At 35.7% G+C, this 19,703-nt stretch overlaps 2 long non-coding RNA genes across 2 annotated transcripts in view; one reads left to right on the forward strand and one right to left on the reverse strand.

Moving 5' to 3' along the window:
- Positions 1 to 1,666: 1,666 nt before the first annotated feature.
- On the reverse strand, positions 1,667 to 18,924 carry LOC116810750 (uncharacterized). The gene is made up of 3 exons (XR_004370368.2): positions 18,757 to 18,924; positions 6,082 to 6,144; positions 1,667 to 3,204 (listed from the first exon to the last, which is right to left on the reverse strand). It is a non-coding gene; the product is annotated as an uncharacterized LOC116810750 (long non-coding RNA).
- LOC116810751 (uncharacterized) overlaps positions 8,936 to 19,703 on the forward strand; it is a 31,699-nt gene continuing 20,931 nt past the window's right edge. The window contains exons 1-3 of the long non-coding RNA XR_009214334.1: positions 8,936 to 9,031; positions 12,431 to 12,652; positions 15,070 to 15,131. This is a non-coding gene — a long non-coding RNA (uncharacterized LOC116810751). The remainder of the gene's footprint in view (positions 9,032 to 12,430; positions 12,653 to 15,069; positions 15,132 to 19,703) is intronic.

Raw genomic sequence — 19,703 nt, forward strand, 5'->3', positions numbered from 1 at the left:
ACCGCAGGCTTCAACCATAAAAAAAACTTTCCTCTTTTCAAGGAAGACCTCTGTTAAGACTAAGTTATGCTTCAGAGAAAATAATGAAAGACTTGGTTTAGATATTCAGGATTTTAAAAAGTGGAGATCAAAACCTGTAGCTGAAATCTAGTGAGTGAACAAGTAAGTTTAAGCATTTGTAACATTTTAAAAATTTACTTTTTTTGGAAGGCAATTTCTCAATATATGTCAGCATATCTCTTCCTTATTCATTATTTAAAATATTTCTCATGATAAAACAGGTAAAAACAATAAATAATTGTGTACCTGTTTTATATTGTAAACAAGTATATACAAAAGTAGAGCCTAAGAAATGACAAGAGGTAAGTAATGTTTTTTGTAATTTTAATATTTGAATTACAAAGGTCTATATGGACAAGACAATCTCAGCAATAAATAATGTCTTGTGTGAGGTAAGCAGATAAATAGAAAATAAAATGTCAAAACAGAACATACATGAATACATATTAATATCTACTGGGATTCAAGTAACATAAGTTGTACATAAAGAAAAACATTAATAGAGAATAATTAGAGAATAACTAAGTATTTCATGTTATACTCTTAAAAATTGTTTATCAGAGAAATGGTTCTCTGTGTAAAAATTGCTTTTAAAAACCAAAGGTTTATTTAATTATTTCATACTTAAATGCATGCTCATCATTAAAAATTAAAACAACACACCAATATATTAGAGTAAAAAGTGAAAGCTCTTCCCCACATCTTAAAACACATCATTTTATAATCAGAGATTAATATGATTAAAAGTTTGACATCTGTGATGGCCTGAATGTTAGTGTTCTTACCTCCCACCAATTCATAGTATTAAGAGGTAGGGTCTTTTTTGAAGTGATTAAGTCATGAGGGCTCCACTCTCACGAATGAGATTAATGCCCTTATAGGTGAGGTTGGGAAGAGTGCCCTCTGTCCTCTTCTGCTGTGTGAGGATGCAGCATGAAGGCATCATATTGGAAGCAGAGAACAAGCCCTCGGCAGATACTGAATCTGTTGATGCCTTGATCTTGGACTTCCCAGCCTCCAGAACTATTAGAAATAAAATTTTATTATTTATAATTTTCCCAGGCTAAGGTATTTTGTTATAGCTGCCCAAACAGACTAAGACAATGTCTATTATTTCAGCATATATCCTTAAGCATTTACATCACATACATTGTTTGGAGAGGTTTGCTTGTTTAAGCAACACATCTTGAAGATCTTTTCATGTCTGTATACATAGATATACCTCCTTCTTTTAAAATTGTTGCATAGTGTTTCAAAGTAAAGATATACCTTATTTTATTAAACTATCTATGATGAATATTTAGGTTCTTTCAAGTGTTTTGAAAACAATGATGCGACATGTAGCCTTGCACGTGTAGCCTTTGTGGGTACATTTGAGTATTTTATAGTATAGGCTTAAAGAAATGGAATTACTGAGTCAAATGCATGTGTACTGTATTTTGATGAACACTGCCAAATTTCCAACTACAGTGAATGAAAATGCCAACTAAACTTTTTTGTGTGTGTGTCAAATTACTTCTCACCTGTTGTTAGTCCTTTTGCCTTGATGTAAAGAAATACCTGAGACAGGGTGATTTATAAAGAAAATAGATTTATTTGACTCAACATTCTGCAGGCTGTACACAAAGCATAGTGCTGGCATCAGCCTCTGGTGAGGGTCTCAGAAGCTTATAATCATGGTAGAAGGTGAAGGAGAGCCAGCATGTCACATGGTGAGAGAGGGAGCAAGACAGAGGGAGGAGGTGCCCGTCTTTTTTAAACAACCAGATCTCGTGTGAACCCATAGAGCAAGAACTCATTCATTACCTTGAGGACAACACCAGGCCATTCATGAGAGATCTGCCCCAATGACCCAAACACCTCCCACTAGGCCCACCTCCAGTATCAGAGATTACATTTCAACATGATATTTGGAGGGAACAAAACATCCAAACCATATCATCTGAGAATAGCTAAATACTTTTAAACTGTGGCTTTAAAAACAGCAAAGTTATGTAGAAGTTAAAACCAAAGAAGGGTCAATTGTATTACCATTATATTACATTGTCAGTTAATCAAAACAACAAATAAATATTGAGCGTTGCCATGCCTCTGGTGCTGTTTAGTGGTGGAAAAGTAAACTACAAGGCAGAATAAACACTATTTTCACCTTTACGACCACAGTCAGTTCTGACGGGTCCTGTAATATAGTTTTTTATCTTACAAAAAAAAGTGTTTTAAATAAAACATAAAATATTATTAAAAATTAATTTTAGAAATTGAAACAGACATCCTACATTTTTTCCACCTTGTGCATATTTCCATGCATTGATGATTCTATAGCTAAGTAAGCAAGGCTGTCACTTTTGGTCACACTCTCCTCTAAATGGGTTGGTCTCTCTTGCTGCAATGCAAAGAACACTTTAAGGGATATTCACAACTAACACAGACATCAACACAGTTTGACAGCCTATTAGTCTTGCAAATATGAATTTATCAATAGTTGAGATAACACAATAAAAAGTGGAACCCATTGGAAGGCTTTCAAGCAGTGAAGGCCATTTAATTATGTAAACTAATGAAGCAGAGAGAAGTTAGAACAGACCTTCATTTGGGGCAAAATGAAATCAGAGCCAATAATATCAGTGGTTTGGATATATTCTAAAAATTTGGACAGGATTCACCCATTTGTAATCTGTAAATGTACTGCTTTCTTATACAAAGTTTATACCAGTGGGTTGAGTAGGGAATAAACTATTTGTGCTTTCCACATATATACACACATTTCACAGAACTATAGGCAGATGTTTAAATAAAAACAAAAGAACTTTACTTCATTCTTGCTTTCTACCAAAACACATTTCTTATTATTGGATCTAAATTAACTGAGGCCTGGATGTGGTGGCTCATGCCTTTAATCCCAGCACTCTGGGAGGCCAAGGTGGGAGGATTTTTTGAGGCCACCAGTTTGAGATCAGCCTGGACAGCATAGTGAGACCCAATCTCCATAAAAAAAGTAAAAATTAGCCAGATGTAGTAGCATGTGCCTGTAGTCTCAGCACCTCAGGAAGCTAAGGTAGGAGGATCTCTTGAGCCCAGAAGGCTGTGGCTGCAGTGAGCTGTGATTGCACCATTGCGCTCCAGCCTGGGCAACAGAGCGAGATCCTGTCTCGAAAAAAAAAAAAAGATAAATTAATCAACAGGTTTATATTTTTGAGAACTGACATTTATCCTCACTTAAAAATTCTTATCTCACACATATATTTACACACACGCATGCACCCATACACATACACGCACACACATACACGGAACAGTTCCTCAGAAGACTGAAAGCAAAGGATGTTGCTCCTCCCAATGGCCTTTTTACTGAGAATTTCGTGTTTGTTTTTTTTTAAATTATTACAGACTCGTTTTTAAATGCATGGAAGATGCCCCTTTCAAAATTCAGTTTTTTAGGACTAACAAATAATATTTAAAAGGGCATTTTCATTCCAAAACTTGAGTCTTTGGAGGATAACTTAAAATATATGGCTTTAAAATTAAGCCTCAAAGTAGTGTTTAAAAATACATTTAAAACCTCAGATTTCTATATTATAATCAATAATGAATGGGTATAGTTTGAGTCACATTTTATTGGATGCTTTTGCCTAATAGCCTAAAATGATCCACAGAACAAAACTGACCAAATGAATTCCTAATATATCTGTTGCTGTTTATCAAGAAGGAGTAAATTGGACAACTGTGCTATTTTATTTTACATTAAAAATGTACATAAATATGTCAGATATTTTGCTATGATGAACTACATAATAAATACACAAGTTAATTTATTAATGAATACTACAGATTAACATGTTAGGCAATTTATCTTGAGATTAATTTATAAGCTCATAGTTTTAGAAGAGTTCATCTGTCTATCTCTGGCCTTCAAATGACAGTTTTAACCAGATTCATAATTGTCTATTCTCTTGCTTATAACGTAGAATTATTTCACTTTCCAGACATAGAAAATGTTAAATCTTTCTTGATATTTATCTTTAGTATTTCCATGACTTAACAACAATCATTGCTCCTTATAGTCATAAATTGTTTTCATGAAAATTTTTTTGTTCTTATTTAGACATAGAGGAACAACGCTCAGTATTTTTTCTCTGGAAATAAATTTTACAAATGAATACTAATCAAGTCATACCTTAGCCTTTTAAGACTAAAAATGCCAATTCCCTTAGCTTGTCTCAAGGACCTAAATTAGATCTTTTTAGCTACTTTTTTATTCTTTGAACTCTCATCAATTTCTATACATCCTTTAAAAATGTGGTTCAAAGCAGGAAATAATTTTCAAATGAAAATATAATTAGGGCCGGGCGCGGTGGCTCACGCTTGTAATCCCAGCACTTTGGGAAACTGAGGTGGGAGGATCACTTGAGGTCAGGAGTTTGATACTAGCCTGGCCAACATGGTGAAAACCTGTCTCTACTAAAAATACAAAAATTAGCCGGTCATAGTGGTGCGTGCCTGTAATCCCAGCTACTCAGGAGGCTGAGGCAGGAGAATTGCTTGAACCCGGGAGGCAGAGGTTGCAGTGCACCAAGATCACGCCACTGCACTCCAGCCTGGGCAACAAAGCCAGACTCCATCTCAAAAAAATAAATAAAAAAACATTAAAAAGTATAATTTATACATGAAACAGAGGAAAAATGGTTTCCTGCCTGTTTGGGATATTTCATAAATCATGAAAACTCTTTTTCATCCGCATTGGGGACCGTTCATGCACTCTAGATAGACCCTCAAGTCTTTTTATTCTGTGCTTTTTGCCTAGACATTCCTGCACAATTCTATGTTATTGTTTATGTGTACACCTCACATTTGCTTCTTTTGAGCCTCATTTTAGAAACATGATCATTATCCTAATTTAAATTTTAGTTTATTTTTCCAGGATACTAACCACCCCAATTTATTCAATATCATTTGCAAATTGGTGCAGTATAGTTTTGAGTTTTTTGAATAAACAAAAAATATGTTGATTATTACAGGTTCCAAGTCATTCCTCAACCTCCTCTTGGTAAGACTGTGGAACAACTTGCTCATCAGTCTAAAAGTAGTATGACTGAGAAGATATTTTCCTCACTTATTAAAAAGATGAACATATGTGATGGAATCTAAAATCTATTTATTCATCTGGAGGAAAAACTGGTAGAGAATAGTCAGAAAGTCCTTTAAAAGAAAGAATGATAGGGGTAGGAGCTAATCTGCCTTTATAAATATTTAAAAATCTTGGCCGGGCGCAGTGGCTCATGCCTGTAATCCCAGCACTTTGGGAGGTGGAGGCGGGCGGATCACCTGAGGTCAGTCGTTCAAGACCAGCCTGGCCAACAGGATGAAACCCCGTCTCACAAAAATTAGTGGGGCGTGATGGTAGGCACCTGTATCCTTACTTGGGAGGCAGAGGCGGAAGAACCGCTTGAACCCAGGAGGCAGAGGTTGTAGTGAGCCAAAGATTGCGCCATTGCACTCCAGCCTGGGCAACAGTGCAAGGTGCCATCTCAAAAAAAAAAAAAAAAAAAAAAAAACTTGCAAAACTATAGTAATTTAAGTGATATACTGTTAGGAACCAGATACACAATTTTTGAATAACTGAATACCAGGTACAATGTGTTTGACATTTATCATCTGTATAATTGAGTCTTCACAATTATTCTATTTGACACTGAGGAAACTGAGACTTAGAAAATATAACTAGCTCAGTGTGGTAGATATTATTATTTGCTTACAGTTCTTCATTTTCTCTAAGTCCCTGACATGCCTTCCCTGTGGAGACAATGCACTTTCCTTTTCCATTCACTTAGGGTTGATTGTGTGATCTTCAGACCAATGCAGTGTGGATGGAAAAAACAATGTGTTGGAGTTGAGGTTTAAGAGTGTGGCAAATTTCAGCCAGCCTTCTTGTACTCTTACTATCCATTATAAGAAGAATTTGTTCCAGGGAGCTGTTGTTATCACAGCCTGAAAAAAGAGAAATGTGTAGCACTCAAATCTGACCTGTAGCTTGGAGCAGTCCATTTGTGTCCAGAACACTGCAGTGTCACAGCTGACCCAGATAACCTTGAAAGAGAAATAAATATTTGTTGTTGTACACCACTGAGATTTGGGGAAGTGTTTGTTACACAGCATTATTGCAGAAAAACCTGAACAATACCTCCAAATCACACAGCTAAAAAAGGTCAACGAAATAGAGGTGAAAATCTGGAACTAGATAACAGCATATCCAAGAATTTAGTGGAGAAAATATGGATTGCTCAAAAGTGGTGTGGGGATAGTAACTAACCCCTTGGAAGAAATATTAAATCTCTAATGTATACTTTAAAAAAAGAAACTCTAAGTTGGTTAGAGATATAAATGAAAAATATGAAAAGATAAAAATAATACAATTAGAATAAAATACTGAATTTTTTCTTACTAATCTTGTAAAGAATGTCTAAGAGTGATACCAAAGTCATTAATTGGAATACATAAAAGCTTTGTATGATGAAAATGGCATAAACAAGGTAAAAAGACTAAAGACATACTAAAAAAATACACATCACAAACAAAAAATTAATATTTGTAATCCTTGAGAAGTGCTTACAAGTCAATAATAATAAGAGGTATACTCCAGAAGAACAGCAGGAATAAGATAATAGGCCATAGATGCATGGAAGCAAGATAAACCTCATTACTTATCAAATTCTGGAAATTAAAAGAAACAATAAAGTAAAATTTCCTATCTATTGGAATGTAAATGATTTTTAAGATTATATTAACACCTATTATATTCTGAGACTTTGCAGAGTTTGAAAATTTAAAAAAAAGAGAGAGAAGAAAAACCAGTGTAGAAAAGTCTTGAGAGCAAAATGACTGTGACCTCTTTTGGAGGACAGTTCAGCAATAACACATATTTTAATTTTAAGAAAAAATATTTAATTTTAACACGAAAGTCTTAAAATTATGCAGACTCATTGAGCATTTCCATTTCTTAAGGAATAATCTTGTCAAATATGAAAAGATGTATTACAATATTCAAAGTAAAAAAGTTGAAACTACCTAAATGTTAATCAACAGGGGATTGATCAGATAAATTATGGAACATCCATAAAATAAAATATACATTTCAACAATAGCCATAAAGAATTATGAAGATCTGTATGGACATTAAAAGACAGCAGTGATTATATATTAAGAGAAAAAAAGGAGGCTATAAAACTGTATCTACAGTGTGATCTCATTTTTATAAATATGTGAAATATATGTTAATATAATTAATTCTTGAGGAATAGGCAAAATACTATTTATGGTAGTTTTTTCTGGATGATAGCTTTATGGTTGATCTTCATATAAGAAAATACTTTTTGTCTATACTATTGAATGTGTTCTACAATGACAATATATAGTCAGAAATAAAAGCAAAACACTTTCCTTTTGGAAATAAAAAAATACAAGCAATATCTTCTGCAAATATGGAAAAAGTCTATAGGACTCAAAATGGGTGATATCTATTGTTTACTCCTTGTCTAGGTCCTCATAAATTATTCATGGAAATCCTATCGTACTAATAATTATTTTTCATTCATTACTCCTTTGCACTCCTTTTCAGAGAGTGACAGGTATTATACTCTGCAGGCATTTATATTATAGAGTATTCTTTATAATAGATATTTTCTTAAGCCGTGTTTACATGATTCAAAAAAATCACATAAATAAAAAACAGTTACATTGGCTAAATTAGAGTATTTCTACACAAACCAATAATTTTAGCTTGAACTTGAACTGACCAACTTGAATGGACCAATTATTTTAGGATTATTTTTAAGATTAAAGTCAAGAAAATTATAAAAATCAACAGTTTCTTTCAGATATTTAGAGGAAAAAAAATTACAAAAAAGTCTTCAATGAGACAAATTAATTTTACAAAGAATAGCAATTAGGCAATTGATATAATATTATATATATCTCTCTATCAATCTGTAGATAGAGATACAGATATAAAAAACCCAGGGATACACTAATAAACTACAGAACTTGTGTAGGACCCATATGAAGAAATTTCAAAATTTTCAAAGGATCATTAAAATTTTTGAAAACTGTTTCTATATGAGTAAATGACAATATTTTAAAGCTGTCCCATCATTTATAAATTTAATGTAATTCAGCTTAGGATTTCCAATAAATTTTTAAAATTAGCTATGACATTAAATTTCTTTTAATTGGGCAGCCTCTGAATCAAAATAGGTCTAGAGAGAGTCCTAAAATTTTTTATTATGAAAATAATATGGGCTTCTCCTGAAAAATTCAGGCCACGCAGAAGGTGTTAAATGAAAAATATTGTCCTTGGCCTACATCCTAACTCCTCAATCCAACTCCCCAGAGGTAAATCATTGTAAACAGCTTTAAAAAAAAATTGTGGTAGGGCCAGGCAAGGTGGCTCACGCTTGTAATCCCAGCACTTTGGGAGGTCGAGGCGGGCAGATCACAAGGTCAGGAGTTTGAGACCAGCCTGACCAACATGGTGAAACCCCGTCTCTACTAAAAATAAAAAAATTAGCCGGGCATGGTGGCGTGTGCATGTAATCTCAGCTACTCAGGAGGCTGAGGCAGGAGAATCGCTTGAATCTGGGAGGCAGAGGTTGCAGTGAGCTGAGATTGCGCCACTGCACTCCAGCCCGGGCGACAGAGCAAGACTGTCTCAAAAAAAAAATTGTGGTAAATAAAACTTATTGTTTTAAACATTTTTAAGTGTACAGTTCAGTAGCATTAGGTACATTCACATTGTTGTGCAACTATCACCACCATCCATCTTGCAAAACTGAGACTCCCCTGTACACCTTTAACAACAACCCCCATTGTCCCCTTCCCTCAGCTCCTGGCAACCACCATTCTACTTGATGTCTCTATGAATCTGACTACTCTAGCTACCTCAGATGAGTGGAATTATGCAGTATTTGTCCTTTTGCGTGTAAGTAGCTTTTTAATAGTCTTTTTCAAAGATTTTTTTCAAAGACATTTTCCAAAATTTTATGACTAATGCTTGTTCATGGTAGAAAATCCAAACTACCTAAGAAGATTCTTTATAGTAAAGAGCAAAATTTCCTCTTCTCCACAATGTCCATTCCCACTAACCAAAGCTAACCATTGTTAATACTTTTTTTGGCTAATCTTCCAGAATGTTTATATGTATAAATAAGGAACAGCCTCACATACACATGGGCCTGCACACACACTTCTATGCTTTTTCTGACTTTTTTAATTTTAAGAAGGCTAATATATATATTGTTGTACAATTTGCTTTCTTCACTTAATATATCTTGAGTATTTTTTCACAGCAAAACATATGTTCTTAAGTGAATCTTTTTTTAACTTAATAATGTAATTCAGAATAATATGAACAAATAAATAGTCAAGAATGACAAAGAAAATTTTGGAAAGGAAAACTACTGAAGGACTTGCAATACCAGATATAAGACTGTATTATTTAAATATTGTGATAAAGGTAGAAGAATAGAGAAATTAGTGGAGTGGAAATTAATCTCAAGAGAGGACCCTAGAATATAAAAGCTTTCAGCTAAATTCAAAAATCTTAAAATCAGTAGGAAAAAAGTATATTATTCAATAAACTTGCAGGGACAATTGCTTAACAGTTGAAAAACAAGGATCCAATCCTCTCCTCACATGATAAACCAAAACAAATTGCAGACATATTAAAGCATTAAATGCATAAAATAAAAACAAAAAAATCATCAAATATGTAGGAGAAAACAAAAGTGAATATTTTAACAGGTGGTCATGTGTGCCTGTAGTCCCAGCTGCTCTGAAGGCTGAGGCTGGAGGATCACTTGAGCCCAAGAGATTGAGGCTCCAGGGAGCCATGATCGTCCCACTGCACTCCAGCCTGGGCGACAGAGCAAGATCCTGTCTGAATAAAAAAATAAAGAAGTAAATAAAAAATAATAAAAGTGAATATTTATCTAACCTTTTGTGAGGAAGATTTCCCTTTTTTTCTTCAGAGACGGAGTCCCACTCTGTCGCCCAGGCTGGAGTGTAGTGGTGCGATCTCAGCTCACTGCAGCCTCCGCGTCCTGGGTTCAAGTGATTCTCCTGCCTCAGCCTCCTAAGTAGCTGAGACTATTGGCATGTGCTACCATGCCTGGCTAATTTTCATATTTTTTATTAGAGACGGAGTTTCACCATGCTGGCCAGGCTGGTCTCTTAACTCCTGACCTTGTGATCCACCCACCTCAGCTTCCCAAAGTGCTGGGATCACAGGCATGAGCCACCATGCCCGGCCATGAGGAAGATTTTCTACAAGTAAAGGCAGAAATGTTAATGAAAACACTTGAGAAATTGACAATTTAAAAGTGAAAAAGTCAATAAGAAAATATTATAAAGTTTAGCTTAGGAAGATCCTTGTAAAATGTATGGCATAGTGTTACTATGGTAATTTTACATAAATACCTTTCTTTATAAAAAATAAAAAAAATACAAATACCCCAACAGAAAAAATGGGTGTTGTATAGGAATAAGTATACTATAAAGCAATATTATAAATGGCAAACAATATATGAAATTTAAAATTTTTCAAGTAAGCAAAATAACTAAAAGTAAAAGAACAATTATTTTTTCAAACATCAAATTAGGGACCATTAAAAAGCTGATAACATTTAGTGTTGGTGAAGATAAGGATAAACAGACATTCTCATGTACTTCCATTTTGGAAGGCACTTTAGCCTACGTATCGAAACTTATAAAAAAATCCTTTTTGACTCTAAAATTCCCCTTTTTGAAATTTATCTGGAGGAAGTAATTATAAATGTATGCAAATATTTGTCTACCGAGATGTTCACATAGCATTGTTTATGATATACAAAAATTAGCAATTATTGGCCGGGCATGGTGGCTCACGCTTGTAATCCCAGCACTTTGGGAGGCCTAGGCGGGTGGATCATTTGAGGTCAAGAGTTCAAGACCACCCTGGCCAACATACTGAAACCCCATCTCTACTAAAATATACAAAAGTTAGCCGGGCATGGTGGCACATGCCTGTAGTCCCAGCTACTCAGGAGGTTGAGGCAGGAGAATCGCTTGAACCCAGGAGGTGGAAGCTGCAGTGAGATGAGATTGTACCACTGCACTCCAGCCTGGGTGACAGAGTGAGACTCCATCTCAAAAAAAGGAAAAATTAGCAATTACCAAATACATAGTGTTAGAGAACTTGTTAGACAAACTATGGTGCATTTATACTACGGAATACTAGTTAGTATTTAATGACATGGGAAAATGTGATATATTTTAAGGGAAGTGTCACTCATAAATGAGTAATGTCATATATCCTAATTATTTTTAATACATACTAGTGCATAAAAATATGTATAAGAAGCCAGGCACAGTGGCTCATGCCTGTAATCCCAGCCCTTTTGGAGGCCGAGGCGGGTGCATCACGAGGTCAGAAGATTGAGACCATCCTTACTAACACAGTGAAACCCCGTCTCTACTAAAAATACAAAAAATTAGCCAGGCGTGGTGGCACACGGCTGTACACAACGAACATGTATTACTTTTGTAATCGGAAATAATGTTATAAAAATGAAATACTTTTAAAAAGTGTTTATGATACAGATATTGTTATTTATGTTTTTCCTCAAGTGATTGGTTGCTCGGCCTTATTTTGGCCAAGTTCCAGGTAAGCTTCTGGGCACTTTATTGAAAAAAATAAATCAAGTAAATCATTAGACTAAAATTATATATTGATTTTGCAAAAATAGCAGTGTTTTGATAAAGTCACAGAGCTAAAATATATGATATTTTCATTTTTAACAATGAAACATGACTATTATAATAGTTCAATTTGCATTATATGCCTTTAAATAAAGATTAAATGGACCCCTGACACACCAAATTATTATGTAATCCAGTTTCATTTTTTAACGAATGGAAACACAAATTAGTATAATTTTATAATTTAATACTCAGCAATAGATCATTTTTTAAAATAGAAGAAATTAAACATTTTTCCATATACCATCTTTAGGGAACAAGGCATACATAAGATATGACAAATAAGCTTCTAGGAAAAGTCTTCATTTGTTCTTTCCAGAAAATGTGAATTTGCTAATTTCGTGACAAATATACGTATACATATTATATGTAATAAAATTATACGGAAAATAAAATCAATGAAATATTGAAATTTTAAGTGCAAAGCATCTGGTTAAAACTGCCTACTCTTGCTTATATATCCTTTTTTATTTGCTATTTATATTAGCAAAATGAACTTGACATAATGCCTCAAATAGTTAATGAATATAAAGCTCTAACAGCAAATATGTATTGTACATGATCTTTTGGAATCTGATTTCAGGTACAACTAATTTGACAGGCAGTATGATAAGGAACAATCTGAATGACATGTAAACAGGAGGGGGTAAATTCCAAGCACAGCCTGAATGAGAAGTACAACTCATTTCCTGTAACCCAGATGCCTTTTTAACACATCTATGCAGTCTCCATGTGAAACCAGGTGCTGTTCCCAAAGGAGAAAACACTGCCCTCCAGTGGTCTTCAATGATGGAAATAGTTTCAGGTACCATGATAGCAGCATTTACATGAAACATGGTGCATTTATCTAGTCTCATTTTTGGCTGTATTTCTTAAGCTGAAACACGTCTACAACTGAGCATAAGGACAAAATTTCCAAGATAAATTCTCATAGGTAGGTAGTTACTCCAGTTAGATAGACATATTAACAAGGAGGATTATGACTTTCTGACCCCAAAAGCTGACCATTTATTCAACTATCAAAATTGGATTATGTTAGCCACCTATAGTTTCTCACTTTCCAGATAAGAAAGAAGAGATTTCATCTCTATGTTTCCCTTGTTGGCCAATTTTTTAGCTAAAAGACATTTAAAATTGTACAGCAGGCAGAACCCCAGGGGACTGAACAGTGTTCCAACATCCTTAAAGGCTTCCCATCACTTGAAAAACCAAATTCTTCCTCCTGTTTCTTAAACTAACCAAAGTAGGCAAAAGCAATTTTTAAAAGTCTTTGTGTCTAGCATTGGAAGTTTCTCATATTTCACACCATTATATAAATGTCACTCTAACCTATATGTATCACAAATGCTACGCTAAATTAGGGCCAAATTTGCAACCTAGTTTAACTGGGTTTCCTCTTTTTGCAAATGCAGTTTTTGTGTCTGCATTTAGCAATGCATACAAAACTGTCCGTGTAACTAACTGCTTCAAATTGCTAAATTTGAGGATGGATGTGTAGATCTCCCAGTCTTTATGTATGTGCCAAAGCAATCCTGTTTCTAGTCATACAAAGACTTCCTAATCAAATGGACCTTGACTACATTGCTAAATTCTTGGACCACTTCACTTACTCTTTTGGATTTAGTAAAGGAAAAACTGAATTTTAAGAGAGGAAAGAGACAGTTTTCAAACCTCCTCCATGTCTCTGTCCTTCAGAAACCAGAATGGAACTACATCACATGATCAGATGGACTCTAGAATCCGACAGCTATAAAGCCTCATCCATTACAAGCTATGTGACTTAAACTTAGCCTTATTTTTCTCATCAGTAAAACAAAATCATGTTGGGTTCATTAGGTGATTATTAATGACTGAATGAGGGAATGTACGTGAAGTGTCTAGCACAGAGAAAGGGATTCACCAAGACACTATCGTTATTCTATCACCATCACTTCTTAGACTATTAATCCAATGGTGAAGTAAATTTTTCTAGAGATATGACTTTCTAAAATTTATTCCCATTTATCATCTTAAATAATGTTCATCATTCAGTTTTCTATATAGAAAATGTCCTGAGTCCTCCGGATAAATTATTTAAAACACATGCCTGGTGCTAAGAGAAAATATTTTAACATCACATTCCTCAAATACAGCACCTTTAAGTATGAATCAAGTTTTTCTTCTTTTCACTCCCACAGAAGATGGTATCCATTATATAATCACCTGGGTTCACAAAGCACTTTAGGATGTAAAAAATGACAAACATCAAAATTGTAATCATTGCAAGGGTGGTATAGTAATTAGACATATTTGGGTATATTGTAGTAAATTTAAAAGTTTCTGAGCTTGAGAAAATAAAATTCCACAACCATACTTGCTCTAGTTGTTTAACTCAACTTACTGTACATTTCAGAGAGAACAATTACTTTCTTTAGGAGATTAATGCACTATCCTTTGAGATGAAGAAAAACCTACACATTTTAACAAAACATTGTTTGTTCTTGTCACTAGCTGTGGTAAGGAGTTTTTACTGAGCCATGATAGCACATCTTTATCTCCTACCTCTGTGTACACTTGCGGCATTATAACACATAGTTTTATCTGGGTAAATTCACTGAGTATGGTCTTCACTGATCATGACATCTCATCAATAATCTCATTATGATACTTTATGTCATACAACATAGAATCTTTGATTACTCAAAATATTTCTTATAACTCAGAATCAAACTGTTTATGATTTAAAACAGAATGTATTGATGAACAGAGAATGCAACAGTGATTTGATAAATGTTTGATAATTTGTCAAACTCAGAAAATTTTGGGACAGAGTACCATTTAAAGATAAAGCAAATAAGTACAGCTAAATATTGTAATAGTGTATATGTGTTACACTGAAGCCTGTGTATAAGCATTAACTATGTACCAATAAACGCAAAGAAAATAAACTTTGGTTATAGCTTATCTAAATTAATCTCAAAACTTGACAATTAAACATATGAATTTGTAATAAACATTCTGAATTTTTAAAAAATGCATCATATTTGTAACAGTGCCAAAATAATCTAAAATCAGAATGCTTTCTGAGTATAATTATATTATTATAATTCTCTACCTTGACAGATGACAATTTTAGAACACCCTAAATACAATTTCTAGTATATGCACTAAAATAAAATGTAACAGATAGACAACTCACCATAGTATAAGTAACACATTCAAATTTAGTAATTTATTTTCCAGGTGGAAACCAGGCTTCTTGGAAGACTTCAAACTATGCCAAATGGTCTGATTTCACCATAGAGGTAGGCACTAGAGGACTAAATTTACTTCTGTGTAATTTTTGTTAGCTACATTTTACATGCAAATGTCTATACAACCATGTTAATGAAGTTATAGAGAAGAAAAGAAAGTTGGCATTCCCACTTTTTTTTTATTCCAAAGCAACTTTTCAGTTGACTTGCTATCAGCTTTAAGCCATTGTTATTTAATCACAAGAAAAGTCTAACAATGCATTCGAATTGGATTGCAAGTCAAGAAAAACAATATCTTACTTCTAAATAAAATTTAGATTTGACATTTTTTTCCCTCATAACTTTATGGTGTTCACAACATAGGATAACTTTATGGTGTTCACAACATAGGATGCTTCTAGTGGAATCAGACAAAAAAAAGTTTTGTTAATAATAAATATTTAGAAAAGTTCAATTTTTCTGATCCAGAGTTGGTTATTTAGAGGAAAAATTTTTTTCCTTCTTATCAAGGGGCTCAAAATTTTCTGCACTCCAAATGGAATTGGCTGCTTAATTGATAGTTATCCAAAATCTTTTTTCCAAGAAATATAAGCACATATATTTAAATTTGACATGGGTAAATTTCCTATAAAAATGTTGATATTTAAGCTTCAAAGCCCATATTGGCAATGAAAAGTGTACAGTATCCTTTTAGATGGAAAATTAATAGTCTAAAATTTGTCTCATTATAAGGGAAATGTGCCTGGGGTATATGAAAAATAATGGTTTAAAATAAAGACACAGATGATTTGCAATAAAACTGAAAGTAATATCTCTAGAAGTGTAGGTGACAAAAGGAGAAAGAGACAGAAATAATGGTTGCAGCTCTGCATTTATGGTATAGGTTACAGCCAAGAGTGGATACAATCTCATCTCATAACATCCAAAAGAATAAAGCAAAATAAAACCTCCTTCACCCTCACACATTAAAAGGAATCAACATCTTGACCCAAAGTTCAAACTCCCAGAACTTGTAAATATCTGTAAAACCCCCAACACCAAGGTTTCTGTAACCTGTCACATCAGAGAAATAGGGAGATCTTCCACCATGGAAATATGACTATTAAGAATTCACAGATTACCTGAAACATTTGCTAATCACCTCCCACCCCCAACACCCCCTCCTCCGAGGGAAAAAGAAAAAGGGAGTGAGAGAGGAAGACTCAAAGCATTGGGGAAAGCCTGCTATGAAAATGTCAGGCCTTTCTTGGGGCTTAGACCGTCAACCTAATCCTAGCCAGAACTATCACAGGACTATATCAGGGCAACAGAGTACTTTGTGTTTGAGAATTGGGGTAGGAGGACCAGAATGTTAAGACATCTAACAAATTCATAGATTTTTAAAAAACATTTGAGAGCGTTATGTTTATACATGCTGGGCAACATAAACCATAAACCTTGCTGGATTTCTGCAAACTGCTGCGTGGAGGATACAAACGACATTCCTGTCAATGGGAGGAATAGACAGACAGAAATCAAGACAGAGATAGGCAGCACCCCCAGGATGTGAAGCTTGTTCCAATTGCAAGCTGTAGTGGAAGGAGATGATAACACCCAGAACAAAATGTCTTTTTCATGAGGATGCTAAAGCTCTTGCTTTGTGATCTCTGTTTACAGAAGGAATGATCCATGGAAAGGACTTAATTTCTCCATTTTCTGGAATCAAAATATAAGGGCTTTTTAGTTATTTTAAAGTTCTTCCTGTAGAGTGTATTGTTGTGCTCCATGAAACAGACAAAACTCAGCAAGACAACAAAGACTTGATCTGTGAGAGAAGGTATTAAAGAGCAAGTCCTCTCCAAAGGGTAATTAATCCTTAGTCATTCATCTTAGAAGTCCCAGTTACAGTTAAGGTTAATGTTCAGGTAGCTTCTTTCTATTTTCTTTAAAAATTTTTTTAAACATTTTTTTTTTTTTACAGAATGTTATACTATTAATTGCCAATTTGCATATGTGTGCAGCTGCTGTTTTGGCTCTGAACTCAATCCGATAAGCTTGCTGGAGGTATCGCAGAGCACTTGGCAGCTTTCCTATTTGAAAAGAAAGCCTCTCCCCTCTACAGAACAGCTGATCGTCTATCAGCGATAGACCCTGATGGCGTGAATTACAATTACACTACTTTTCACACTAAATCTGGGTGATAGCTACTTGGAAAGAAGTTTCATCATTTTTTACCACAAACTGGAAAAAGAATTACATGGTCATGCTGTGCTTTTAAAGGCAGTTTGGTTCACTTTTGTCTATTTAACACCTAATTCCAAGAAGTCCATAGGCATCTAGAGATCTGACTGGTGCGTAATGAATTCACTGTTTAGATTGAAGATTTTAAAAATCTACCTCAAATCACATTTATTAACAGGGCGACCAGGAAGTGTTAAAGTTGTTAGACGCTTCATTTATTAAATAATTTGTGGGTATTTTCAGTTGTCATATCTAGAGTCATGGGGTTTGCTTATTTTTTTAAATTAGCAATCCAAAACAATGCTACTGCAATTTAACAATTCATCACATAATCTTGGGCTCTTCAGTTCAGCTGCTAATGTTAGATAATTCAGATTGTTATTTTGATCTGTTTATAAATGATTTTGGTTGCATTGTGCTGTGAGGAGAACTGCAGCAGCTCAGGCAGATGATCTTTCTCCTGTTTCCTGCATTGCTCAGGATGGTTAAGGGGCCTTCCAAAAATGCATTTGAGGAGTTAAGTTTAGCATCTAGCAAAAGCAAACAAGTGATGGGGCAGGGGGCACTAATAATAACTTGATTGATTATCATCACTTATTTACGTCATTATCAATTTACATTTCCTGTCTGTTCGGAAAACTGAGGAAGGGCCTCTTTGCCAAACTACATTTTGTTAGAATCCTCCATTTCTCTGATTTTCTGGGACGTTAGAAAGTACCGTCTTTCCTACTCTTGAAAGAATCGGCCAACCATCAGAAAATTTAAGAGGCTCCTAAACATCCCTTTTCTTTTCTCTTTCTTTCCTCAGCCCTCCTCCTCTCCCATCTTGACATTTAAATCAATTTGTTGGGGGGGGGGGGGGGGAAGAACAAGAGTTAAACCCACCTCAGGCAGCAGAAGTGGAACACATTAATTCTGACGTAGTTAACCTAAGAGAAAAATAGATTTTGTTTTCCTTTTTAGTCGCTAGCTTTATTAGATTTCTCACTCTCACAGATTATCCGAAGACTACCCATTGATTGATCGCCCGTAGAGCTGCATTTGGTGTAAAGAAAAAACTCACAGCTTTATTGGCTCTCAGGAGACAAAACAAACAGAACAAGATATTCATATTAATGCAAACAATGCAACAAATGAGGGGAAGAATCGCCCGGCTGAAGCGAGGCCCGGCGCGGCTGCCGCCGGAGGGCTGAGAAGGGCCTGGGTCCCTCTTGCCCGGGAGCCGAGGTTTCCCGGCCTCCCCCGACCCCGGGCGCAGAGAGCAGTCGGTCCCCCCGGCCTCCCGCCCGCAAAGGGGCCCTGGGGCCCAGGCGCGCGGCCCCTGCGTGGCGGCAGGCGGCCCAGGCCAGTGCCAGCGCCTGGAGGAGGCCTCCAGTCCAGGCCTCATGGAAGGGCCTGCCTCGCGCGGCCCCTCAATGCCCCGCAGTGTGGCACTGGAAGAGACCTAAAAACCCACCTGGCTTTCTCCTTTCCCCTTCCCCGCGCTTCCCGGGGCCCAGTGCCCGCATCTCAGTTTCCCTTTCCGGCAGGGTCAGGGGTGAGAGGGAGGAATTCTCAGGTGTCACCTCCTCACCCGCCTGGAGGCTGAGGCTAGAGAGACGCCGGGGCACTCTGGAGGGCAGGAAGCGGTGTGCCACGAATTCTCTCTCTTAAACGCTCGCGTTATCACGGAGGAGACTTTATAAACACTTTAAACAAAACACCAACCATTTTATCAGCAAAAGCGAGGGGAGGGGGGCGTACAGTAAATGCTGAGAGATGTTCAAGAAACCCCAAGACGTTTCCTGCGGAAGGAGAATGGAAGAAAGAAAATTCCGGGCGGAAAAAGGGTAAATATTAGCTCCACACCTAACCACTTCCCCAGCCCCAAACTAGGAGAGAATCTGCTAAGATTCAGCTTCATATTTATATAGTCAATGTGATGTTAAAAATAGGGTTGCCAAATATTGCATGGGGCATTCTTAGAGTAAAAAATTGTTATCTACCTGAAATTCAAAAAATTTAACTGGGCATCCTGTATTTTTATTGGCTAAATCTGGCAATTCGAACTAAAAAATATTCCGCTGAAGAAATCATATAAGAAGGAAGGCTCATTGTCTGATGTAATCAGGTTATTGGGGACATGTTTAATGGAACCTTGCCTGGAAAAAGAAATTGAATTTCTCCTACAGCATACTTTTGTAAGCACATGGTAGGGTGGAGGAGGAAGAAATGACTGAAGCGACTTGGAAATGTCCTTACATTATATTTGAGGAGGAAATGACAGTCATTGTTGCCACTTCACTAGGAAATGGAGCCGGGTTCCTTTCCTAAGGTTGGCTGACTGGGTCTGGCCCACAGAACCCCTCCCTCCCTAGCCGGTAGAGCGTACCCTAGCATGTCTGCAAGTGGAATGTCAGTTAC

This window comes from Hylobates moloch, unplaced genomic scaffold, assembly GCF_009828535.3.
Source record: "Hylobates moloch isolate HMO894 unplaced genomic scaffold, HMol_V3 SCAFFOLD_1, whole genome shotgun sequence".
Taxonomy (NCBI): Eukaryota; Metazoa; Chordata; class Mammalia; order Primates; family Hylobatidae; genus Hylobates; species Hylobates moloch.